At 36.5% G+C, this 25,766-nt stretch overlaps 1 long non-coding RNA gene across 1 annotated transcript in view; it reads left to right on the top strand.

Annotated features, from left to right (window-relative positions):
* The window catches only part of LOC111912460 (uncharacterized), a 32,225-nt gene extending 29,797 nt beyond the window's left edge, over positions 1-2,428 (top strand). Inside the window, exon 3 of the long non-coding RNA XR_002857172.3 lies at positions 1,929-2,428. This is a non-coding gene — a long non-coding RNA (uncharacterized LOC111912460). The remainder of the gene's footprint in view (positions 1-1,928) is intronic.
* The last annotated feature ends 23,338 nt before the right edge of the window (positions 2,429-25,766 follow it).

The raw sequence follows: 25,766 nt of genomic DNA on the forward strand, positions 1-25,766 counted from the left end.
TAAATTCAATTTATGACATGTTTACAAGATCTCGATATAACATTAATATCAAGTTTTTTGACAGTAATATTAAGTTGCAAAAGATATCTTTGTTTTTGTGATAAAACATTGACAATAAAAATGTCAATTAACAAACCCCTCTCTGGATCGACTTATTAATTACATGGAACCAAAATAATTGTCATGTGTTTATCACCACATATGTGTTTATCACTACATATGTGTTTATCCGACCAAGTATCAACCAACCTTTTTGGTCAATACATAAACTAAAACTTAATAATAAACATTGACAATGAATCATGTCGATTAATAAACCCCTCTTTGGATGACTGGAGAAGTCCCGATTTTGTTGATAGGAGGAACTTGACGAGTTGTGAAAGACTCAGCGAGTTAGATCGTGATTTCAGGGTTTTCTGATTTATAGAACTCGACGAGTTGATAGGTCAACTCGGCCATTTAAGTCAACCTAGGAAGTTGACTTTGACCAAGGTGTTGGATTTGAATTTCACCTTAACCAAAGTTTACTCTTAAGGGGTTATGAGTATAAAAGGGGTAATTAAAGGAGATCTTTTATATGTAGGAGTTTGAGTGGAGTTGATTTCAGAGCCGATGACAGTTCAGCTACTTCACGACATTTGAGGTGAGTTACCTTCCAGTATAAGTGTGTCGAAGGCACCAATGTCGACCCCGCTAATAGTTGATTATAGATGAGATGGATGTATTTGTGATAATTGATTGGTATGCCACTATCTGTTATGCTTTATGTGCTAGTATGCTATGATATTATTGATGGGTTTTATGCATAAGAACAATCCTATGTGCTCATACAAACCCTAATGTTTGGATCTAGGTTTCTATATTGTACATGCTTTGAATCAAAGACTTACAAACCTAGATCTATCATATATAATTCGAAATTATCATTAAGAAAATAGATCTAAGTGTTTTACCTCTTTTAAGTGGCTTTAAATCCTTGTAATCTTCTTGATCTTGAGCTTAGAGTCACAATTGTAAGTCCTCTAATGGTTCACAAACCCCACAAGCAAGAAGGCAATATGAGAGAGGGTGAGAGATGCTAAAATCGGCCATAGGGTTCTCTTGGAATCAAGTGTAGCCGATTTCCATAGCCTAGGGGTCTTATTTATACTGCAGGCTACTAGGGTTTCAGTTTAAACCCTAATGGACAACTTAATCACCAAGCAGCCCATAGAACCTTCTAGATTAGGGCCTTTGGACGAAAATATGATGGATCCCCATCATAATTTCGTTCCCCCTTAGTCCATTAGGTTTCCCAGCCCAAAACTCAACCATTATACATTTGACAGTTTATGCCCCTTTATTTAATTAATCCCTTTTAGTCACCAAATTAATTCCTAATTAATTTATGACCAATACCAATTAAATAAATATGATTTCTCCTTTAATATATTATTCTTATAATATATTAATAAACCATAATATTCTCTCTTTCTCCTGAAATTACATTGTCAAGTTGCTTTGGAGAAGGCAACCCAAAAGGACCATGCACAACCGGGTCAAGTACATACCAAATATAGTTACGCGCATAGACACTAATCCAACAATTATGTGATAGCGGTAGGAGGGGTGAAATAGTCCCCGATACCGGTTGAAATAGACTGAAAGGGTAGGCTAGCACCCAGATATGCTAGGCGATATGTGACTTATATGTTTATGTTCAAGGATGATATATGGTAGTGGTAGGGGCTGAAATAGTCCCCGTTACCGGTTGAAAGAGACCAAAGGGGTAGGCCAACACTCAGATATGCTAGGCAGTTACTGGTTGAAAGGGACTAAAGGGTTAGGCCATCACCCAGATATGCTAGGCAGTATGCTATTGTATGGTGTGTGGTATGATGGGGGAACTCACTCAGCTTTGTGCTTACGGTTTTTAGTTTTTGTTTCAGGTACTTCCTCTTCGAACCGAAAGGAGTCAGCATGATCGCAGCACATCACACTACATTTTCCACACCGGAGATCTTTGAGATTTATACTCTGATGATGTTTTCTTATGACATGTTTGACTATTGATACATTGGTTTTTGATATGAGTGATATTATGATTGTTATCAGACAAATGGTTTTATAATTGTTTAATTTAAAATGAAATTTTTGGCCTTATATTTTGGGATGTTACAAAATGCATGACGATGTCAATTTACCCAAGGTTATATAAGTGTACCGCCTTTAATACTGAAAGTTGTTGCATCTAATTAACGATTTGTGGATTTGGCATACGTTCTTTTGGGTCGTAGGGTCCAATAATAACATAAATATTCTTCAATGTTCTCCAATTTTCAATGATATTCTGACCGAAAAAGCATTTGATATGTCTTTCATAGTGAATGGAAAAGAATACAAACATGGTTACTACCTTTGTGATGGAATATACCCTGATTACTCTAGTTTTGTGAAGGCATACTTGTTATGAACTATAAAAAAAAATCCAGAAAAAACAATAATCTGCTGTGAAGGACATAGAGAGGGCTTTTGGAGTCCTAAAGAATAAATGACATGTACTGAAACATGCTACACCACTCTGAGATTACGGTAGGATAATCACCATATTAAGGATAATGGACTACCTGATCCATTAGACACACATAAATAGATAGATGAAATCATGTTGTAAATACTTAGTCAAGAGTATAGTCCAATACCTAGTTTAGCTGCTATTCATTCTCCTATATATAAGGATGACTCAACTTTACAATTAACCTATATAAGGCATACGTATCTATGAATAAAAATCATCACTTCTAGTATCAATTATAATCTCTATATGGTATCAGAGCTCAAAAACTCCTCTGATCCCTAATCAATCACTAAATTCTCAATCGATTCTCAAAACCCTTCTTTCATGTTCGCTTATCTTCCACCATGTCTTCAATCATTGAAGTCGTCGCTCAAAGTCACTTCCCAATTAAACTTACTTCAACCAATTTTCCTGTTTGGCGTAAACAAGTCATGGCAACTCTAATTGGTCTTGGACTCGACAATTTTATCGATGGGTTAAAAGAAACCCCATCCAAAGTTCTGTCCACAGATGCTACCAAACCTAATCCAGAGTATCGGCCTTGGTACATGCAAGACCAAATTCTACTTGGTGCTCTACTTGGAAGTTGTTCAGAAACAATCCAACCCAATGTCTCTTATGCATAAACCTCTCGCCAGGCCTTCAACCGACTGATTGAGTGCTACACAAGCATCTCTCGCTCACAAATTATTTCCCTTAAATCAAGACTCTCAAATAACCTAAGAGGCTCTAGGCACATTGCTAATTTTCTCAATGAGATGAAAACAATTGCAGATGAATTAGCCCTTGCTCAAAGCACCATTGGATGAAGAAGACCTAATAGTTCACATTCTGGGCCAACTTGGTAAAGACTATGCTCAAATATCTGTTGCTTTAAAGACCCGAGACACCACAATCACTTTCACTAATTTATATGAAAATCTTGTCAATCACGAGAGAACCTTAAAAGACACCTCATCCTCACCGATTATAGCCACCGTCAACAACTCCCAAAAATTTTCGAATCGCAACACATCCAAACAGAACTCAGACAATCTCTCATTCAACAAATTCGACAACAACAACTCTGGATCTCGCTTTTCAGGAAATCGATTTCAATCTGCACCTACAGGAAATACTTTCTCAAATCCTCTAAGATTTATCAGGGAAAACAACATCACCATCTCATCATCATCTCCGATAGTCAACACCACTGGTGCTGGATTGACTTCACCAACACCACCATGGATGTTTGGCAGCGGGGCTTATCATCATGTGCAACCAATCCTGCTTCTTTTCACACCCTACTGAAATATGGAGGACCTGATGAAATTGTGCTAGGCAATGATACGAGTTTTCCAATCTCTCATACTGGTCAAACATCTCTCCCTACTCATACTCATTCCCTAAACTTAAACAATGTTCTCTTTGTTCCAAAATTACATACTAATCTTGTTTTAGTAGCCAAACTCTGCAAAACTAGCAATGTGTCTGTTGAATTCTTTCCATACTATTTTGTTTTCAAGGATCTACGCACGGGGGTGAACGTCAATGACAAATATTATGCTGCAATTAGATCTCTTCGGCAGCTTCCTCAAATAAACACTCTCACAACTTCCCATGACTCACTTCATTCATGGCATCATAAGTTAGGTCATCCATCAATCAAAGTCTTTAAGCATCTTATCCAAAGCTTAAAATTAGAGTCCAATAAAGTGTCTACTACTTTTTTTTCATTGTGATACATGTTCCATTAATAAAAGTCACAAACTACCATTTGGTAGTAATTCATTTTCTGTTTCCAAACCACTCAAACTTGTGTACTCTGATGTATGGGGTCTTGTCCAAAAGTCAAATGATGGTTATAGCTATTATGTCATTTTTGTTGATTTTTACACAAAGTACACATGGTTATATCCCATGAAACGTAAATCTGATGTCTTTAAATTATTTCCTCAGTTCAAAATTGTAACGACGTAAATTTTCAAACAAAATTTTTCATTTTTAAAACACATAAAAACTCATAATATATTTCTCAAAAGCATAATTGGCTCAAGCATCAACACAAATCCTTATAAAATCTCACTCTCCCAGAATCATCCACATAGTCTCGAATCGGTGTGTACAATCAAGCTGTCGCCTTCCCGTGATCCTAAGAAGTTCCTGAAACACATAACACGATAAGCACAAAGCTTAGTGAGTTCCCCAAAATACCACAAATATCACATTAGCCACTCAAGGCTGTAACTCAATAAGACCCTCCGGTCAATGTGTCTGAGTGGAGACCCTCCGGTCCCACAACTCGGGTGGACCCTCCGGTCCTAACTCAATAAGCTCAATATAATACTCAACATAAATCACATTGTAACGACCCCGTTTAGGGTAAAGACCGAGCCTGACTGCGATCGGTAATTATCCCGATCCGTCTGAAAACTAGCGTCACTGTAGCCTCGTACCCTTAAGTCATCACTTCTACCGAGGACTAGAAACCATTCATTGGTCCTTCGCAGGTACTTAAGAATATTCTTTACTGCAATCCAATGATCTCTACCAGGGTTCCCTTGATATCTGCTGACCATGCTCAAAGCGAAAGCCACATCAGGGCGAGTACAAGTCATAACATACATGATAGAGCCTACTGCGGAAGCATAAGGTGCTCGACTCATATCATCTATCTCTGCCTCTGTACTTGGGCTCTGAGTCTTACTCAGCTTGGTATTGCTTTGGATTGGCAACTCCCCTTTCTTGGAATTTTCCATACTAAAATGCTTTAGTACCTTATCCAAGTATGTATCCTGACTGAGTCCTATCAGTCTTTTTTCTCTGTTTCTTACTATCCTTATTCCCATTATATAAGTAGCCTCTCCGAGGTCCGTCATAGCGAAACATTTTCCAAGCCAGGAATTGACTTCCTGCAATGTTGGGATGTCGTTTCCTATGAGCAGTATGTCATCGACATACAATACGAGGAAGCTCACTATACTCCCACTGGCTTTGACATATACACAAAATTCATCTTCGTTTCGCAGAAAGCCAAACTCTTTAACTTTCTCGTCAAAACAAAGGTTCCATCTGCGAGACGCTTGTTTCAATCCATAAATGGATTTCTCAATCTTGCATACTCTATTTGGATGCTTCGCATCGACAAAACCCTCTGGCTGATTCATGTAAACATCCTCAACCAATTTTCCATTAAGGAAAGTGGTTTTCACGTCCATCTGCCATATTTCATAATCATGAAACGCAGCTATTGCAAGCACTACCCTAATAAACTTTATCTTCACAGCTGGTGAGAAGGTCTCATCATATTCAACTCCGGGAGTTTGAGTAAAGCCCTTCGCAACCAATCGCGCTTTATAAGTATGAACTTTCCCATCCATGTCCGTCTTCTTCTTGAAGATCCACTTGCACCCGACTGTCTTACGACCCGGTACATTATCAACCAAATTCCAAACTTGGTTGTCGTACATGGACTGAATCTCGCTGTCCATCGCCTCTTTGCATTTAGCATACTCCGGGCCTGCCATGGCTTCCTTGTAACTGCTAGGTTCGTCCAAATTTACTAGTGTACTATCACTAATAACTGTATCTGTTCCTTTCATCCAAAGTAGAATAAAAGCGATATCTTTGGGCCCCTCGATGGTTTAGTGATGACAAACGTAAATGCTCGGCCGGGCTAGGGCTAATTTGATTTGTTCAATTAGTCAGTCGTCATAAAACGGAAATCGAGATATAGTACAAAGAGAATGATTTGAAATCATATCTCATATGATATCTAGAATGGAGGAATATATGATCCCTTATCTTAAGGACACGCGTATCTGATATGATCAGAGTTGACAGCGGCTTTGGAAAGCTACGATTGCAGATCGGGATCTGAAGTCATACGCATAATAGTTATTAGACTTATCCAAGTGGGAGACTGTTGGATTAGTGTCTAAGTCCATAACTATTTTGGTATGTACTTGACCCGATGGTGCATGGTCCTTTTGGGTTGCCTTCACCAAAGCAACTTGATTGGAGAAATAAATAGAAAGAGAGGATAATATGATTTATTAATATGTTATAAGAATAATATATTAAAGGAGAAATCATATTTGTTTAATTAATATTGGTCAATAATTAATTGAGAATTAATTTTGTGATCAAGTGTAATTAATTAAACTAGAGGGGCTGAATTGTAATTATGTGATAGTTACAAAATAAGGTAAGGATTATCTTATAAGTGTGGTGAACGAATTTAAGGTTGGAAAGCCTTAGAATTTGAGTATGATAAGGATTCAAGGATTATCTTATTGGTTGCTTAATGGATAATCAACTAGATAAGGATAATGACTGAAACCCTATCTCTACACCTATATAAACACCCCTAGGGTCATGAATTCGGGTATCCCTTCCCAAGAAGTCCCAAATACGAATTCTAACCTCTCTCCTCTCTCCTTATACCTTCTCCACTTGCTTATGGTGTTTGTGAGCCATTAGAGGAGTGACACTTGTGACTCTCTGCTTTCCAAGGTCAATTCAAGAAGGAATTGGATTGTTATTGCTACATAACAATCAAGGTATGTTCTTAAACCTATTTACATGTGAATTCTGATTTCCATATGCTAGAATTAGGGTTCAAGTCTTGGATTCAAAGTATGTACAATAGAGAAACCTAGATCCGAGCTTTAGGGTTTGTATGAGCACATAGGATGTCTTATGACCAAAACCCATCAGTGGTATCAGAGCCATGATTGGTTTCTATTGTATTGATGCTTGTTGTAACTGAAAAATTCGATTCTTTGCATTCTGGAGGCTGGACTCGCCGAGTCCATGTCTGAACTCGCCGAGTCCAAGGTGACTCGACGAGTCCAAGGCTGACTCGACGAGTCAACTCGTCAGAAGGAGGGTACTTCGGGATTTCTTGCTGTTTTTGCTTATGGATAATTACCTTATCATGTTAGATTAATATTAATCCGATTATATGATATATTTGACTATATTTTTAATCTAATTGAAGATATTTATCAATTAATAGGATAATTGTTTCCTTATAAGATAATTGTTTCCTTATAAGATAATTGACTAATTATTTTAAGTAAATTGATAAATTATTTTGCAAGAAATCATCAAATATGGATAATTATGTGATTAAATGTTAATTTGAATTATTTGTTATTTGATCCTTGTTGTTGTGAAAAGTTTCATATTTGGCCCTTTAGGTTTTATAGTTTAAATTTGAACCCCAAAAGTTTTGTTGTTTTGAAATTTAAATAGTTGAAACCCTAATGTTTTGAAAAAGATTTCAAAACTTGCCCTCAAGTTTTGGAATTTAAATTTTGATTTAAATAGTTTAATTTTGATGCATATTTAAATTCTAAACCCTTATGGTTTGAAATGTTTCAAAACTTGCCCTCAAGTTTTGGAATTTAAAGGTTGATTAAAAGTTTAATTAGAAATGTTAAATTCTAAAACTCAAGTATAGTTTTGAAAATGTTCAAATCACACCCTTATGGTTTTATTAACTAATTAAGGTGTTTAATTAAAGAGGTTTAATAAATCTATAAAATTTTAGGTTTACAATTTAAGTAAATTAAAAGTATAATTGTTAAATTGAACCACCTAATATTTTAAAAGTGTAAAATACACCCTATACTATATATAACATTAAAAGTCTAACATTATATATATGTATGAGTAAAAGTCAGTCTTACCGTTAGTAGGCCTCATTCACGAAGCTGGTCTATAAGGGGTGTTTAAGGAAATTGCCTATAAAATGGCGATTGAATGGGTATCCACTCTTACCCACCGCACTCTTGACTAGTGGAGGGTCGTTAGCCGAACGGGTAGGATAGGACGAAACCTTCCATTATAAGTATAATGAATTATCAAGTAACTAAATGTTTTATAAAATTCCCAATCTTAGTTACTTAGGCAAAAGTGAATTGATGCAATTCCATGAAATTACACTTTGTGCCCTTGCGAAGACGTTAGTGGAGCGTGTGTGGTTAACCGGCACACTAAATGGGTCTAAGCAAAGGTAGCAAAGGGTGACTCAATGTTTGTCATAGTTCGGTGGAGCGTGTGTGGTTTACCGGCACATCGAATAGGCGACCGTAACATGTGAGGGCACCATGTAAGTTTGCATGGTTATTCACACCCGCTTTGTGATCCTCGGCATCCCAGTCACAAACAAGAGGGGCATATCGAGATATAAACATGCCATTGAAAGTTCAATGTATCTCAAAGGATCTAGGAGTTTTCATAGATTTAAAACTTCAATTCTTTTTCGTTTTTCGTGGTGGAAATTAGTGAATCGTCATTCACTTACCTTCAAATGTTCTGCAATTTGGGTTACGGCATCCCTCTCCCAAGTTGTAGAATATTGTGTTAGGTCCTAGCCTTGGAATTTCATTTGGGTGATTTACCAAGGACTCAATCAATCAACTAACTTGAATTCATTTTCTCCCGTTTTGTAGATGTCAAAGTTCGACAACTATGGTATTCCCAAATCCCGTGGAACAAGCATTCCACATGAAGATGATATTCCACGATTCGATCGAGGATCAAGAAATCATGTTTCTCTTCCTCCTCCTCCTCCAATTATTCTCCCTAACCCACAAGATTGTAAAATTGAAAGGTTCAATATCACTCAAGCCCTTTTGGCAAGTAAACATAAAGAAGGAAAGTCGGTGTGTGCACACGTCCTAGGGATGAAGTCGCGCATTGATAGACTAAGAATGATGGGATCCGTTGTTAGTGAAGAGATGGCTGTTGATTGGGTTCTTCAGATACTTCCCAACTCATATAGTGAGTTCGTAAGAGAGTACTATATGACGAACCACAACGTGGCCTTATAGATCTCACCTATATGCTTATTGTTGCCGAATCAGCAATGGTTTGGCGCAATAGAAAAGCAAGATTGATTGGTGAATCTGCCTTCGAGAACTCTATGGATATAGACAATGGCAATGAAAGACATGCAATGATCGAAAAGTTTGATCATAAGAGAAAGGCGATGTCTGAAGTAGTTCCATGTGTTGTTCCAAAAGAGTCAATTTGCTTTTATTGCCAAGAGAAGGGGCATTGGAGACGAAGTTGCCTTAATTACCTAAGAGATCTAAGAGATGGGAGAGTCAAAGGTATGACTGCGCTTTAGGTAAAAAATCCAATATCTAACTCCATTAAGTTCCTACTCATTGATTCTTAATACATGATGTAATAAGATTACATTTGAGTGTTTTGTAGGGTCGGTGAAAAGAAAGGAAGCTTGATAAGAGAACAAGATGAATCTAATCACAAGGAATGGATCTTGATCGCATGGACTTGAAGATTAGATTTTGAGCTTAGAAAGTTATGATAGAGTTGTTAGAAATTTTCTTTTGTACATAGTTTTCAATGGATTTTGCATTGTAAGGACAAATTTTTCCGCTGCTTTTATAAATAAAATAAATTTTGTTTGACTTATTTATTTAATTGTTTATTTCCTTACAATGAAATCATTATGAAAATCGATGTTTGAATATTTCTACAACGAATGGATATGATTCTTGTTTATGGAAATGTCAAGAATTTACCAAATAGGGAGAGTTTCTCATCGCCCAAAGTTTCAATCGGACAGAAATTTGGAATCATGCAACTTGGTTGCATGATGAATGAGAAATTCATATTTGGAAATTAGACCAATTCGTTGACAAAGTGTCAAGTGAAGGACTAGGAGATCAAGTACACAAAGTAGTGTGTTGATCAAGTTCACCATAAGAATAACAAAGATATTCGTCATGATTTACTAAAGGCTTAGTAAATATGATTATACTTACAAGATTAAGTGTAATTCTGAATTGATTAAAGGGTTTAGATCAATAGCAGAACGAATAAGAAGAATCAAGTAGGCAGAAAGATAAAAGTTTCTCCATTCTAATAAGATGGGAGAGTACCTTTTATGCTTTATGATAAGTCTTAATGATTAAGAACCATATCTCAATTGATCCTCTAAGTGAGTCTTAGTACAATTGTATGTCTAAGAAGAGGAATCAAGAATTGAAGAAATGGTTAAATCAAGAAGTCAATCATACTTCATTCCAATGATAAATCTTAAAGTTAAGATTGTGACAATGAGTGATAAGTATTAAGAAGGTTTGTAACTTTCATTAAATGTGGTAAGATTGTGATGTCTTAGATAAGACAAAGACCAACTAGGACCAATTTATGAAGAGTTTTGATAAAAGCTACACTAACTCTTGAATATTGGTTTGTCAAGAAATGGTTTTGACAAGAGAATCGTATAAGTCAAGGAGTCAGTGGGAGTCTTAATGGTCTTGAAAGGTTTCAAGGACAAATCAAATAAACCTTATCGATCATCACTAGCACACGAGTTGAGGTTTACAACCTATCGTGTTGACATTATTTTGATTCTGTGCCAATCCAATCGAGTTAATTATGCATGTGAGTTCTATGAGTTCTCATTTTGAACGCATAAAAGGCAAAGCACCTTAATCAATGAAAGGTACATTGATAGGAAAAGGTGAGCTGCTTAACTACTTGGAAGACATGGTGGGCAGCTGTGCTACCATAAAGGCAAGAAATCGAGATCAAGAAAGTTCGATCCATAAGAGTTTGAATTTGTCGTAAACCTTGGTTTTGACAAATTCACATGGATAGGAACAAATACACTGTTTAAATCTAAGTGTCATAAGATTTCCTCCTTCATGAAAATGATTGTGAGGAAATGCTTTCACGAAGACAAATTTTAAGAAGATAGTGATTGTAAAATTGTATTCTCGAATTCAATTATGGTTACGGCATCCCTTTCCATAATTTGAATTGTGAGGTTTGGCAATGAGTCTTAATTGTTTAGACACACATATGAACTATCGAAGGCAAAGGTGTATCAAGAAGCCTTGATAAAAGATTATCAAAGCACTAAGTATTAGAAACATGAACTTAAGAAATTCAATAAGTATTGTTTTCTGAAAGTTAAAATGTTTATGAATACATGTCGAAGCTAGTGGGAGCATAAGTGTTATGTTTTATAATAATCATCAAGATAGTGGGAGCATAAAAGTTATGATTGTATGATTATTAAGGAAAGTATTGCAAGGTTAGCAATATTAATTATAGAAAAACAAGAGTCATACTTTGCAATGTCGCAATAGTTGAAAAGTTGTTTTGCTATAATTAAGGGAGAGAATATTATGCTTCATTTCAAATCTAAAGGTTTAGGTTGAGAAATGTTAATAAAATTAGTCAAAGGTACATAGTGTGTTCTTAAAATTTCGATTATGATTACGGCATCCCTTTTCACAATCCGAATTTTGAGAACATAGCAAATAAAACATTATGCGTCGTGTCCCATACGCTTCGGGTATAGGATCGATTGCAAATGCTTAATGTTTGACCATTCTAAAATTTTCCAAATGACGAGCGCATTTAGAGGGAAAAGGGACTAGAATTGGTTTTGACTAAAATAATTAAACAACTATCAAAGGACAATCCAAGTTCGACGAAGATTGGTCGCTTGTGAGTAGTTGGAAGTATAGTATTGGAAAATATGGAAATGTTTCCATATTGGATGGACCGTATTGACATCATTACGAATAAATAAGATTCTATTAAGAATGAGTTGTCATATGGAACATATGGAAGTGTGTCCATATTGGGAATTGAATATTGAGAAATCTATGACTAGATTAGAAACTTCTATGCAAAAGGATGATCAAAGAATGTACTTTGAGTAAGAGACATCACGTCTATGGAATTGTCTTGTAACAATCTCCGATAGAGGACTTTGTAATATCATTGGCAATAGTTTTTGTGACTTGGGTGCAGTGACATTACGAAAGGATAAGTTGCATAGAATGTTAGAATCTAGCATATTCTATAAGTAACAAGAATTTGATATTCTTTAACTTATGAAAAACGGATTTGGAGTTGTGAAATGAGAAGGATTGGAAATGTGTTCAATATGATCTATTTCACAAAGTAAGAACCATAGATAAACATTGTGTGCATGCTAGGAGCATGGGACAAGTGTTGTAATTCAAGTAAGAAGTTGATTACCCGAAACGACAAATAATGAGTAATCGATATGGTGATAAATAAAAGGAGTTTTATTTATACTCAAAGGTTTGAGGCCATATGGGATTAGTATTATTCTTGTGTTTCACATTTGCATGTTTTGACTTCCAGAATAATTGAGTTTATTAAGAATAATCGAATTATTCAAACAGGCCACAGTCGTTCATATGTTGGAAGTAGGTATGAATGAAGACTGTCGTGAATTGGTGTGTGGATTGTCTAAAAGAGTATTAGACATAAGCAAATGTTTGCTGCAACGTTCATGAGTGCTTATGAATGTGATTTGAGCATTGGATTAGACCCACGCTCACTTGGATCACTCCATGGATTGTATCACGAGTGATTGGTGAGACGATAACATCTTATATTCTTGAAACCGAGATGTGTGAGTTGTATCTTGCAAATCGGTTGCACATTGATAATATGTAAACGCACCAGTAATTTGGTGTTATAAAACATATTGTTGTGTGTGATTCGGTGCGTGAGTACAAGCAAGCATTGTATCAAAGTTTATCCGTTCCTTTCATCCAAAGTAGAATAAAAGCGATATCTTTGGGCCCCTCGATGGTTTAGTGATGACAAACGTAAATGCTCGGCCGGGCTAGGGCTAATTTGATTTGTTCAATTAGTCAGTCGTCATAAAACGGAAATCGAGATATAGTACAAAGAGAATGATTTGAAATCATATCTCATATGATATCTAGAATGGAGGAATATATGATCCCTTATCTTAAGGACACGCGTATCTGATATGATCAGAGTTGACAGCGGCTTTGGAAAGCTACGATTGCAGATCGGGATCTGAAGTCATACGCATAATAGTTATTAGACTTATCCAAGTGGGAGACTGTTGGATTAGTGTCTAAGTCCATAACTATTTTGGTATGTACTTGACCCGATGGTGCATGGTCCTTTTGGGTTGCCTTCACCAAAGCAACTTGATTGGAGAAATAAATAGAAAGAGAGGATAATATGATTTATTAATATGTTATAAGAATAATATATTAAAGGAGAAATCATATTTGTTTAATTAATATTGGTCAATAATTAATTGAGAATTAATTTTGTGATCAAGTGTAATTAATTAAACTAGAGGGGCTGAATTGTAATTATGTGATAGTTACAAAATAAGGTAAGGATTATCTTATAAGTGTGGTGAACGAATTTAAGGTTGGAAAGCCTTAGAATTTGAGTATGATAAGGATTCAAGGATTATCTTATTGGTTGCTTAATGGATAATCAACTAGATAAGGATAATGACTGAAACCCTATCTCTACACCTATATAAACACCCCTAGGGTCATGAATTCGGGTATCCCTTCCCAAGAAGTCCCAAATACGAATTCTAACCTCTCTCCTCTCTCCTTATACCTTCTCCACTTGCTTATGGTGTTTGTGAGCCATTAGAGGAGTGACACTTGTGACTCTCTGCTTTCCAAGGTCAATTCAAGAAGGAATTGGATTGTTATTGCTACATAACAATCAAGGTATGTTCTTAAACCTATTTACATGTGAATTCTGATTTCCATATGCTAGAATTAGGGTTCAAGTCTTGGATTCAAAGTATGTACAATAGAGAAACCTAGATCCGAGCTTTAGGGTTTGTATGAGCACATAGGATGTCTTATGACCAAAACCCATCAGTGGTATCAGAGCCATGATTGGTTTCTATTGTATTGATGCTTGATGTAACTGAAAATCGTGTTTTGACCTCACTGTTCGACCTGACTCGGCGAGTCACTCTTGGACTCGGCGAGTCAGCCTTACTCGGCGAGTTCCAGAGGGTGACTCGGCGAGTCGGTGCGTCAGACAGTGCTTATCTCGGGATTTCTTGCTGTTTTTGCATTGGGATAATTACCTTATCATGTTAGATTAATATTAATCCGATTATATGATATATTTGACTATATTTTTAATCTAATTGAAGATATTTATCAATTAATAGGATAATTGTTTCCTTATAAGATAATTGATTAATTATTTTAAGTAAATTGATAAATTGTTTTGCAAGAAATCATCAAATATGGATAATTATGTGATTAAATGTTAATTTGAATTATTTGTTATTTGATCCTTGTTGTTGTGAAAAGTTTCATATTTGGCCCTTTAGGTTTTATAGTTTAAATTTGAACCCCAAAAGTTTTGTTGTTTTGAAATTTAAATAGTTGAAACCCTAATGTTTTGAAAAAAGGTTTCAAAACTTGCCCTCAAGTTTTGGAATTTAAAAGTTGATTAAAAGTTTAATTAGGAATGTTAAATTCTAAAACTCAAGTATAGTTTTGAAAAGGTTCAAATACACCCTTATGGTTTTATTAATTAATTAAGGTGTATAATTAAAAGAGGTTTAATAAATCCATAAAAGTTTAGGTTTACAATTTAAGTAAATTAAAAGTATAATTGTTAAATTGAAGCACCTAATATTTTAAAAGTGAAAAATACACCCTATACTATATATAACATTAAAAGTCTAACATTATATATATGTATGAGTAAAAGTCAGTCTTACCGTTAGTAGGCCTCATTCACGAAGCTGGTCTATAAGGGGTGTTTAAGGAAATTGCCTATAAAATGGCGATTGAATGGGTATCCACTCTTACCCACCGCACTCTTGACTAGTGGAGGGTCGTTAGCCGAACGGGTAGGATAGGACGAAACCTTCCATTATAAGTATAATGAATTACTAAAGTAACTAAATGTTTTCATAAAATTCCCAATCTTAGTTACTTAGGCAAAAGTGAATTGATGCAATTCCATGAAATTACACTTTGTGCCCTTGCGAAGACGTTAGTGGAGCGTGTGTGGTTAACCGGCACACTAAATGGGTCTAAGCAAAGGTAGCAAAGGGTGACTCAATGTTTGTCATAGTTCGGTGGAGCGTGTGTGGTTTACCGGCACATCGAATAGGCGACTGTAACATGTGAGGGCACCATGTAGTTTGCATGGTTACTCACACCCGCTTTGTGATCCTCGGCATCCCAGTCACAAACAAGAGGGGCATATCGAGATATAAACATGCCATTGAAAGTTCAATGTATCTCAAAGGATCTAGGAGTTTTCATAGATTTAAAACTTAAATTTCTTTTTCGTTTTTCATGGTGGAAATTAGTGAATCGTCATTCACTTACCTTCAAATATTCTGCAACTAGATTACGGCATCCCTTTTCTAGGTTGTAGCGTATTGTGTTGGGTCCTAGCCTTGGAATTTCATTTGGGTGATCTACCAAGGACTCAATCTATCAACTAACTTGAATTCGTTTTTCTCCCGTTTTGTAGATGTCAAAGTTCGACAACTATGGTCTTCTCAAATCCCGTGGAACAAGCATTCCACATGAAGATGATATTCCACGATTCGATCGAGGAACAAGAAATCATGCTTCACTTCCTCCTCCTCCTCCTATTGTTCTCCCCAACCCACAAGATCGAAGAATTGAAAGGTTTAATATCACTAAAGCCTTATTGGAAATGAAACATGAAGATGGTAAACCCGTGTGTGCCCACGTTCTAGGAATGAAATCACACATTGATAGGTTGATAATGTTGGGTGTGTCATTCCCAAATGAGTTGGCTGTGAATTGGGTTTTGCAGTCACTTCCAGAATCATATAATGAGTTCAGAAGAAAGTATTATATGATGAATCATGACGACAACCTCATTGACCTAACTTACATGCTCATTGCTGCTGAATCAGAAATGATTTGGCGAAGCAATGGAGCGCATTTGTTGGGAAAGTCAACCGACCATACTTCCGAGGACGTTCTAGGAGAACCGACTTGCGTTTGCTGCCAAAAGAAAGGGCGTTGGATACAAGTCTGCCACAAGAGCCTGAAGAGTCCAAAAGATGGGAGAGCCAAAGAGTATGGCTGCACTTCAGGATCGGTGAAAAGAAAGGAAGCTTGATAAGAGAGCAAGATGAATCTAATCACAAGAGATGGATCTCGATCGCATGGACTTGAAGATTAGATTTTGAGCTTAGAAAGTTATGATAGAGTTGTTAGAAATTTTCTTTTGTACATAGTTTTCAATGGATTTTGCATTGTAAGGACAATTTTTTCCGCTGCTTTTATAAATAAAATAATTTTTTTGTTTGACTTATTTATTTAATTGTTTATTTCCTTACAATGAAATCATTATGAAAATCGATGTTTGAACTGAAAATCGATGTTTGAATATTTCTACAACGAATGGATATGATTCTTGTTTATGTTATTTATGGAAATGTCAAGAATTTACCAAATAGGGAGAGTTTCTCATCGCCCAAAGTTTCAATCGGACAGAAATTTGGAATCATGCAACTTGGTTGCATGATGAATGAGAAATTCATATTTGGAAAATAGACCAATTCATTGACAAAGTGTCAAGTGAAGGACTAAGAGATCGAGTACACAAAGTTGTGTGTTGATCAAAGTCCACCATAAGAGTAACAATGATATTCGTCATGATTTACTAAAGGTTTAGTAAATATGATTATACTTACAAGATTAAGTGTAATTCTGAATTGATTAAAGGGTTTAGATCAATAGCAGAACGAATAAGAAGAATCAAGTAGGCAGAAAGATAAAAGTTTCTCCATTCTAAGAAGAAGGGAGAGTAGTTTTTATGCTTTATGATATGTCTTAGTGATTAAGAACCATATCTCAATTGATCCTCTAAGTGAGTCTTAGTACAATTGTATGTCTAAGAAGAGGAATCAAGAATTGAAGAAATGGTTAAATCAATAAGTCAATCATACTTCGTTCCAATAACAAGTCTTAAAGTTAAGATTGTGACAATGAGTGAAAAGTATTAAGAAGGTTTAAAACATTCATTAAATGTGGTAAGTTGTGATGTCTTAGATAAGACAAAGACCAACTAGGACCAATTTATGAAGTGTTTTGATAAAAGCTACACTAACTCTTGAATATTTGTTTGTCAAGAAATGGTTTTTGACAAGAGAATCTTATATGTCAAGGAGTCAGTGGGAGTCTTAATGGTCTTGAAAGGTTTCAAGAACAAATCAAATAAACCTCATCGATCATCACTAGCACACGAGTTGAGGTTGACAACCTATCGTATTGACATTATTTTGATTATGTGTTGTTCCAATTGAGTTAATTATGCATATGAGTTCTATGGGTTCTCATCTTGAATGCATAAAAGGCAAGGCACCTTAATCAATGAAAGGTACATTGATAAGAAAAGGTGAGATGCTTAACTACTTGGAAGACGTGGTGGGCAGCTGTGCTACCATGAGGCAAGAAATCAAGATTAAGAAAGTTCGATCCATATGAGTTTGAATTTGTCGTAAACGTTGGTTTTGACAAATTCACATGGATAGGAACATTTACACCGTTTAAAATCTAAGTGTCATAAGATTTCCTCATTCATGAAAATGATTGTGAGGAAATGCTTTCACTAAGAAAGATTTTAAGAAGATAGTGAAATTGCATTCTCGAATTCAACTATGGTTACGGCATCCCTTTCCATAATTTGAATTGTGAGGTTTGGCAATTAGTCTTAATTGTTTAGACACACATATGAACTATCGAAGGCAAAGGTGTATAAAGAATCCTTGATAAAAGATTATCAAAGCACTAAGTATTAGAAACATGAACTTAAGAAATTCAATAAGCATTGTTTCTGAAAGTTAAGATGTTCATGAATACATGTCGAAGCTAGTGGGAGCATAAGTGTTATGTTTTATAATAATCATCAAGATAGTGGGAGCATAAAAGTTATGATTTTATGATTATTAAGGAAAGTATTGCAAGATTAGCAATATTAATTATAGAAAACAAGAGTCATACTTTGCAAAGTTGCAATAATTGAAGAGTTGTTTTGCTATAATTAAGGGAGAGAATATTATGCTTCATTTCAGATCTAAAGGATTAGGTTGAGAAATGTTAATAAATTTAGTCAAAGGTACATAGTGTGTTCTTAAAATTTCGATTATGATTACGGCATCCCTTTTCACAATTCGAATTTTGAGAACATAGCAAATAAAACATTATGCGTCGTGTCCCATACGCTTCGGGTATAGGATCGATTGCAAATGCTTTAATGTTTGACCATTCTAAAATTTTCCAAATGTCGAGCACATTTAGAGGGAAAAGGGACTAGAATTGGTTTTGACTAAAATAATTAAACAACTATCAAAGGACAATCCAAGTTCGACGAAGATTGGTCGCTTGTGAGTAGTTGGAAGTATAGTATTGGAAAATATGGAAATGTTTCCATATTGGATGGACCATATCGGCATCATTACGAATAGATAAGACTCTATTAAGAATGAGTTGTCATATGGAACATATGGAAGTGTGTCCATATTGGGAATTGAATATTGAGAAATCCATGACTAGATTAGAAACTTCTATGCAAAAGGATGTTCAAAGAAAGTGCTTTGAGTGAGAGACATCACATCTATGGAATTGTCTTGTAACAATCTCCGATAGAAGACTTTGTAATATCATTGGCAATAGTCTTTGTGACTTTGCTGCAGTGACATTACGAAAGGATAGTTGCATAGAATGTTAGAATCTAGCATATTCTATAAGTAACAAGAATTTGATATTCTTTAACTTATGAAAAACGGATTTGGAGTTGTGAAATGAGAAGGATTGGAAATGTGTTCAATGTGATCTATTTCACAAAGTAAGAACCATAGGTAAACATTGTGTGCATGCTAGGAGCATGAGACAAGTGTTGGAATTCAAGTAAGAAGTTGATTACCCGAAACGACAAATAATGAGTAATCGATATGGTGATAAATAAAAGGAGTTTTATTTATACTCAAAGGTTGAGGCCATATGGGATTAGTATTATTCTTGTGTTTCACATTTGCATGTTTTGACTTCCAGAATAATTGAGGTTATTAAGAATAATCGAATCATTCAAACGGGCCACAGTCGTTCATATGTTGGAAGTAGATATGAATAAAGACTGTCGTGAATTGGTGTGTGGATTGTCTAGAAAAGTATTAGACATAAGCAAATGTTTGCTGCAACGTTCATGAGTGCTTATGAATGTGATTTGAGCATTGGATTAGACCCACGCTCACTTGGATCACTCCATGAATTGTATCACGAGTGATTGGTGAGACGATAATATCTTATATTCTTGAAACCGAGATGTGTGAGTTGTATCTTGCGAATCGGTTGCACATTGATAATATGTAAACGCACCAGTAACTTGGTGTTATAAAACATATTGTTGTGTGTGATTCGGTGCGTGAGTACAAGCAAGCATTGTATCAAAGTTTATCCATTCCTTTTATCCAAAGAAGGATAAAAGCGATATCTTTGGGCCCCTCGATGGTTTAGTGATGACAAACGTAAATGCTCGGCCGGGCTAGGGCTAATTTGATTTGTTCAATTAGTCAGTCGTCATAAATCAGAAATCGAGAAGTAGTACAAAGAGAATGATTAGAAATCATATCTCATATGATATCTAGAATGGAGGAATATATGATCCCTTATCTAAGGACACGCGTATTTGATATGATCAGAGTTGACAGCGGCTTTGGAAAGCTACGATTGCAGATCAGGATCCGAAGTCATACGCAGAATAGTTGTTAGACTTATCCAAGTGGGAGACTATTGGATTAGTGTCTAAGTCCATAACTATTTTGGTATGTACTTGACCCGATGGTGCATGGTCCTTTTGGGTTGCCTTCACCAAAGCAACTTGATTGGAGAAATAAATAGAAAGAGAGGATAATATGATCTATTAATATGTTATAAGGATAATATATTAAAGGAGAAATCATATTTGTTTAATTAATATTGGTCAATAATTAATTGAGAATTAATTTTGTGATCAAGTGTAATTAATTAAACTAGAGGGGCTGAATTGTAATTATGTGATAGTTACAAAATAAGGTAAGGATTATCTTATAAGTGTGGTGAACGAATTTAAGGTTGGAAAGCCTTAGAATTTGAGTATGATAAGGATTCAAGGATTATCTTATTGGTTGCTTAATGGATAATCAACTAGATAAGGATAATGACTGAAACCCTATCTCTACACCTATATAAACACCCCTAGGGTCATGAATTCGGGTATCCCTTCCCAAGAAGTCCCAAATACGAATTCTAACCTCTCTCCTCTCTCCTTATACCTTCTCCACTTGCTTATGGTGTTTGTGAGCCATTAGAGGAGTGACACTTGTGACTCTCTGCTTTCCAAGGTCAATTCAAGAAGGAATTGGATTGTTATTGCTACATAACAATCAATGTATGTTCTTAAACCTATTTACATGTGAATTCTGATTTCCATATGCTAGAATTAGGGTTCAAGTCTTGGATTCAAAGTATGTACAATAGAGAAACCTAGATCCGAGCTTTAGGGTTTGTATGAGCACATAGGATGTCTTATGACCAAAACCCATCAGTTTTCACGTCCATCTGCCATATTTCATAATCATGAAACGCAGCTATTGCAAGCACTACCCTAATAAACTTTATCTTCACAGCTGGTGAGAAGGTCTCATCATATTCAACTCCGGGAGTTTGAGTAAAGCCCTTCGCAACCAATCGCGCTTTATAAGTATGAACTTTCCCATCCATGTCCGTCTTCTTCTTGAAGATCCACTTGCACCCGACTGTCTTACGACCCGGTACATTATCAACCAAATTCCAAACTTGGTTGTCGTACATGGACTGAATCTCGCTGTCCATCGCCTCTTTGCATTTAGCATACTCCGGGCCTGCCATGGCTTCCTTGTAACTGCTAGGTTCGTCCAAATTTACTAGTGTACTATCACTAATAACTGTATCCCCTTCAGTAGTAATATGAAATCCATATAACTCGGGTGGAACACTAGCCCTAGTGGAACGTCGAAGAGGTAAGGACTCGTCAACAGGTTCAACATGAGTTTCCTCCTCAGGTTGAGTGCCAGTGTCAAAGGTTCCTTCATCACTTTTCTCTTGAATCTCTTCAAGATCAATTTGCCTCCCACTGTCCTCTTGGGTTATCAATTCCCTTTCTCGAAAAACTCCTCTTCTAGAAACGAAGACAACATTGTCACTCGGTCTATAGAAAAGATATCCAAAAGACTTCTGCGGATAGCCGATGAAATAACACTTCTCACTACAAGGTTCGAGCTTGTCGTGAGTCTCTCGTCTTACGAAAGCCTCGCAACCCCAAACCTTGATATGTGCCAACAAGGGAGCTTTCCCTGTCGACATCTCGTGAGGAGTCTTGGTAACCTTCTTGGTGGGAACTAAGTTTAGGATATGGGCGGCAGTCTCTAAGGCATACCCCCAGAAAGCTATTGGTAACGAAGTCCGACTCATTATAGAACAAACCATGTTTAACAAGGTCTGATTACATCTCTCAGCCATACCATTCAATTGTGGCATCCTCGGAAGCGTCAATTACGAAACAATTTCGCATTCCTTTAGATAGTCGTGAAACTCAAGACTTAGGTACTCTCCTCCTCGATCTGACCGAAGCATCTTGATTTTCCTGCTCAGCTAATTCTCCACTTCATTCTTAAAATCTTTGAACTTTTCAAAGGTTTCCGACTTTTGCTTGATTAAGTAGATATATCCATATCTGCTATAATCATCCGTAAAAGTCACGTAAAAGCAGCAAGCATCCCTTGTGGTAGATCTAAAGGGCCCACACACATTGGTGTGTATGAGATCCATTAGACCCTCACCCCTTTCGCAGGTGCCAGTAAAGGGTGACTTGATCATCTTCCCAAGTAAACAAGATTCACACGTGTCATCATCCCTAAGGTCGAATGACTCCAACACTCCATCCTTTTGGAGTTGGGCTATGTGTTTCTTGTTGACATGGCCAAGGCGACAATGCCACAAGCATGCTTTGTCTAGACTAGTAGACGAATCAATATTCAAAACATCATATCCTAAATTATCAACAATCATCACAGATTCATAAATCCCATTACAAGGTAATGCATTGAAATAAAAGACACCATTCAAATAAAAATCAATAAAACCATTGCTATTATCAAAAGAATATTTGAAACCTTTTCTAAACAATCCATGAAATGAAATAATGTGTCTTGCCATATCTGGCGAATAACAGCAATTATTTAAATCTATTCCTAACCCATTACTTAACACTAAAGAATAAACTTCGACTTTATTCACAGGCGATGATCTTTTGTTTCCCATTATCAAGTTCATCTTTCCATGTTCCACTTCCCTACTTCTTTTTAGGCCCTGTATATCAGAACAAATGTGGAATCCACACCATGTATCAAGAACCCATGAAGTAGCAAATGATGAGTTGTTAGATTTAATAGAATACATACCTGCAAAGGTGGGGTTAATCTTCCCATCCTTTATGTCTTGCAGATACTGAGGGCAGCTTCGTTTCCAGTGGCCCTTCTGGTGACAATAGAAACACTCTGCTTCTTTGGGATCGGAGGAGGGTTTAGCGGGGCCAGCTTTGGTCCCACTTGAGGATGAACCATCACGAGGCTTCCCCTTTTGGCGGCTCTTACATGGAGCCTTCCTCTTTTTACACTTTACTTGACCTATTGCCATCACAAGAGCGACCATAGTAGGGGATGGTGCAACGGATTTGTCTTTGAGGTTTCTCTCAGCAGTCCTCAAGAGTCCTTGGAGCTTGCTTAAGGAGACCTCTTCCTTGTTCATGTGGTAGGTCATCCTAAACTGGTTGTAGCAGGAAGGGCAAGGAGTGGAGGTTTATGTCGATAGCCAAATCCTCATCAAACTTAACATTAAGTTTGAGAAGACGACCAACATACCTCTGAATTTTCTGCAAATGAGAGGTTAGGGATTCTCCACTCCCCATCTTAGCGGTGATCAAGTTAGTACTGATCTCATAGCGCTCTTGCCTTGCGCTCTGGTGATACCTGTCCAGCAAATCCTGATGCATTTCATACGGATACATGTCCTCATAGGACTTTTGGAGTTCGAGGTTCATGGTGGCTAGCATGATGCAATGAACTCTCGTAGCATCACGCTCGTGGGCCACAAAGGCGGCCAATTCTTCAGGAGTAACAACATCTGGGATGATCTTTTCAAGCTTTTCATCGAGGACATATTCTTTGTCCTCGTAGCATGTGATCATGCGAATGTACCTCATCCACTCGTTGAAGTTTGAACCATCAAATGTCACCTTTTGACACAGTTTCATCAACGAGAATGACCCAGAAGCGTTTTTGTTGTTGTTTGTAGACATCCGAAAAAGAAAGGAACAAAGTTTGATTAGAAATGAATCCCTAATTAAACACCCAAATGAGAAATTAGGGCTAGGACACAACAACATTATTTACAGCTTAGAAAGGGATGCCATACTCTAAAAGTAAATAATTTGAAGGTAAATGAATGATGATTCACTAATTCTCACCATGAAAAACGAAAAAGAGATTTAGGTTTTAAATGTATTGAAAACTCCTAGATCTTTGAGATTCATTGAACTTTTCAATGGCATGTTTAAATCTTGATATGCACTTCAAATTTGAGATTGGGATACCGAGGATCGCAAACAAGTTGTGAATAACCATGTGAATCAACATGGTGCACTCAATGTCTCTATCACCTAATCAATGTGTCGGTAAACCACACACGCTCCATTGATCTATGACAAACATCGAGTCACCCTTCGCTACCAATGTCATCCGCAAATTAGTGTGATGATTAACCACACGTGCTCCACCAACGTTTGACAAGGGTACGAAGTGTGATTCCATGGATTAGCATCATTTTCACATTTTACCCTAAAGTAACTAACATTGGGAATTTGTAAAACATGTAGTTACTTTGTATCTTACATTATACTTTTAATGATGAGAGGATTGCCCTATCCTACCCGTTCGGCTAACGACCATCCACCAGTCAAGCAAGCAGTGGGTGTGAGTGTACACCCATTAAGCGCCATTTTATAGGCAGCAACCTTATACCCACCTTATAGACTGGCTTCGTGAATGTGGCCTACTAACGGTAAGGCTAGCATTTTAAGTTATATATATATATATATATATATATATATATATATATATATATATATATATATATTAAGCTTGTAATAATATAATAGTATAGGGTTGAATTTTAAACTTGTAAAATTCTAAGGGTTTGAAATTTAAATTATTCAAAATTAAACTTTTAATCACAAAATTCAAATTGCAAAACTTGAGGGCAAGTTTTGAACTTTTCAAAACAAAAGGGATCAAATAACAAATAATTTAAATTAAACAATTAATTTCATAATTATCTATATTTGAACTAATCCAATTTTAGTCATAAGATAATTACCAAATAATTTTAAATAATCCATATTGTCACGCCCCAAAAATACATGCCAAAAATTTCATTTTTAAATACGTCATTATAAAACCAACAGTGTAATAAAACATCCGTAATATCATGTCATGTCAAAACCAAAGTAGAAATAATCAAACGTGTTATCATAGAATAATATCAGAGTGTAATCCCAAAGATCTCATTTGCGGAAAACCATAGTGTGATGCGCTGCGATCAAGCCGGCTCCTTTCCTTTAAACACGAAGTACCTGAAACCAAAACTGAAAACCATAAGCACGAAGCTTAGTGAGTTCCCCCATCATACCACATAACACGCAATCACATAACATACATACATACTGCCAGGCATTTCTGGTGTGCCTGACCTACCCGGTACGACCTTTCTGGGGTGCCGACCTACCCATACGGCCATTCTGGGGTGCCGTCCTACCCATGTCAAGCCATTCTGGGGTGCTGACTACCCATGTCAAGCCATTCTGGGGTGCTGACTACCCTTCGGTCCTAACGACCGAACCTCGAGGACTATTTCACCCCTACTACTACTACTATCACATATCATAACATAACATATTATCATACATATCTGGGGTGTCTGAACTACCCTTCGGTCCTAACAACCGAACTCGGGGACTGCTCCCCTCCTACTACCTCAAACTCATATAACAGATCATGCTAGCATATAAACACAACATCACATATTGTCAGACGTATCTGGGGTGTCTGACTACCCTCCGGTCCTAACAACCGAACTCTACTACTATCACATATAACATATCATGCTAGCATATAACATATCAGGTAGTAGCAAACCTAGATGATATCACAGAGACAATCATCTATCATACGTCTCCTACTGGTGGGCCGGCATTGTGGCCTTAGACCCACCGCTACTGGAAGATAACTCACCTCACATTGCTGAAGTCCCGAAGACAC

The sequence above is a fragment of the Lactuca sativa genome, chromosome 5, assembly GCF_002870075.4.
Source record: "Lactuca sativa cultivar Salinas chromosome 5, Lsat_Salinas_v11, whole genome shotgun sequence".
Lineage (NCBI taxonomy): Eukaryota > Viridiplantae > Streptophyta > Magnoliopsida > Asterales > Asteraceae > Lactuca > Lactuca sativa.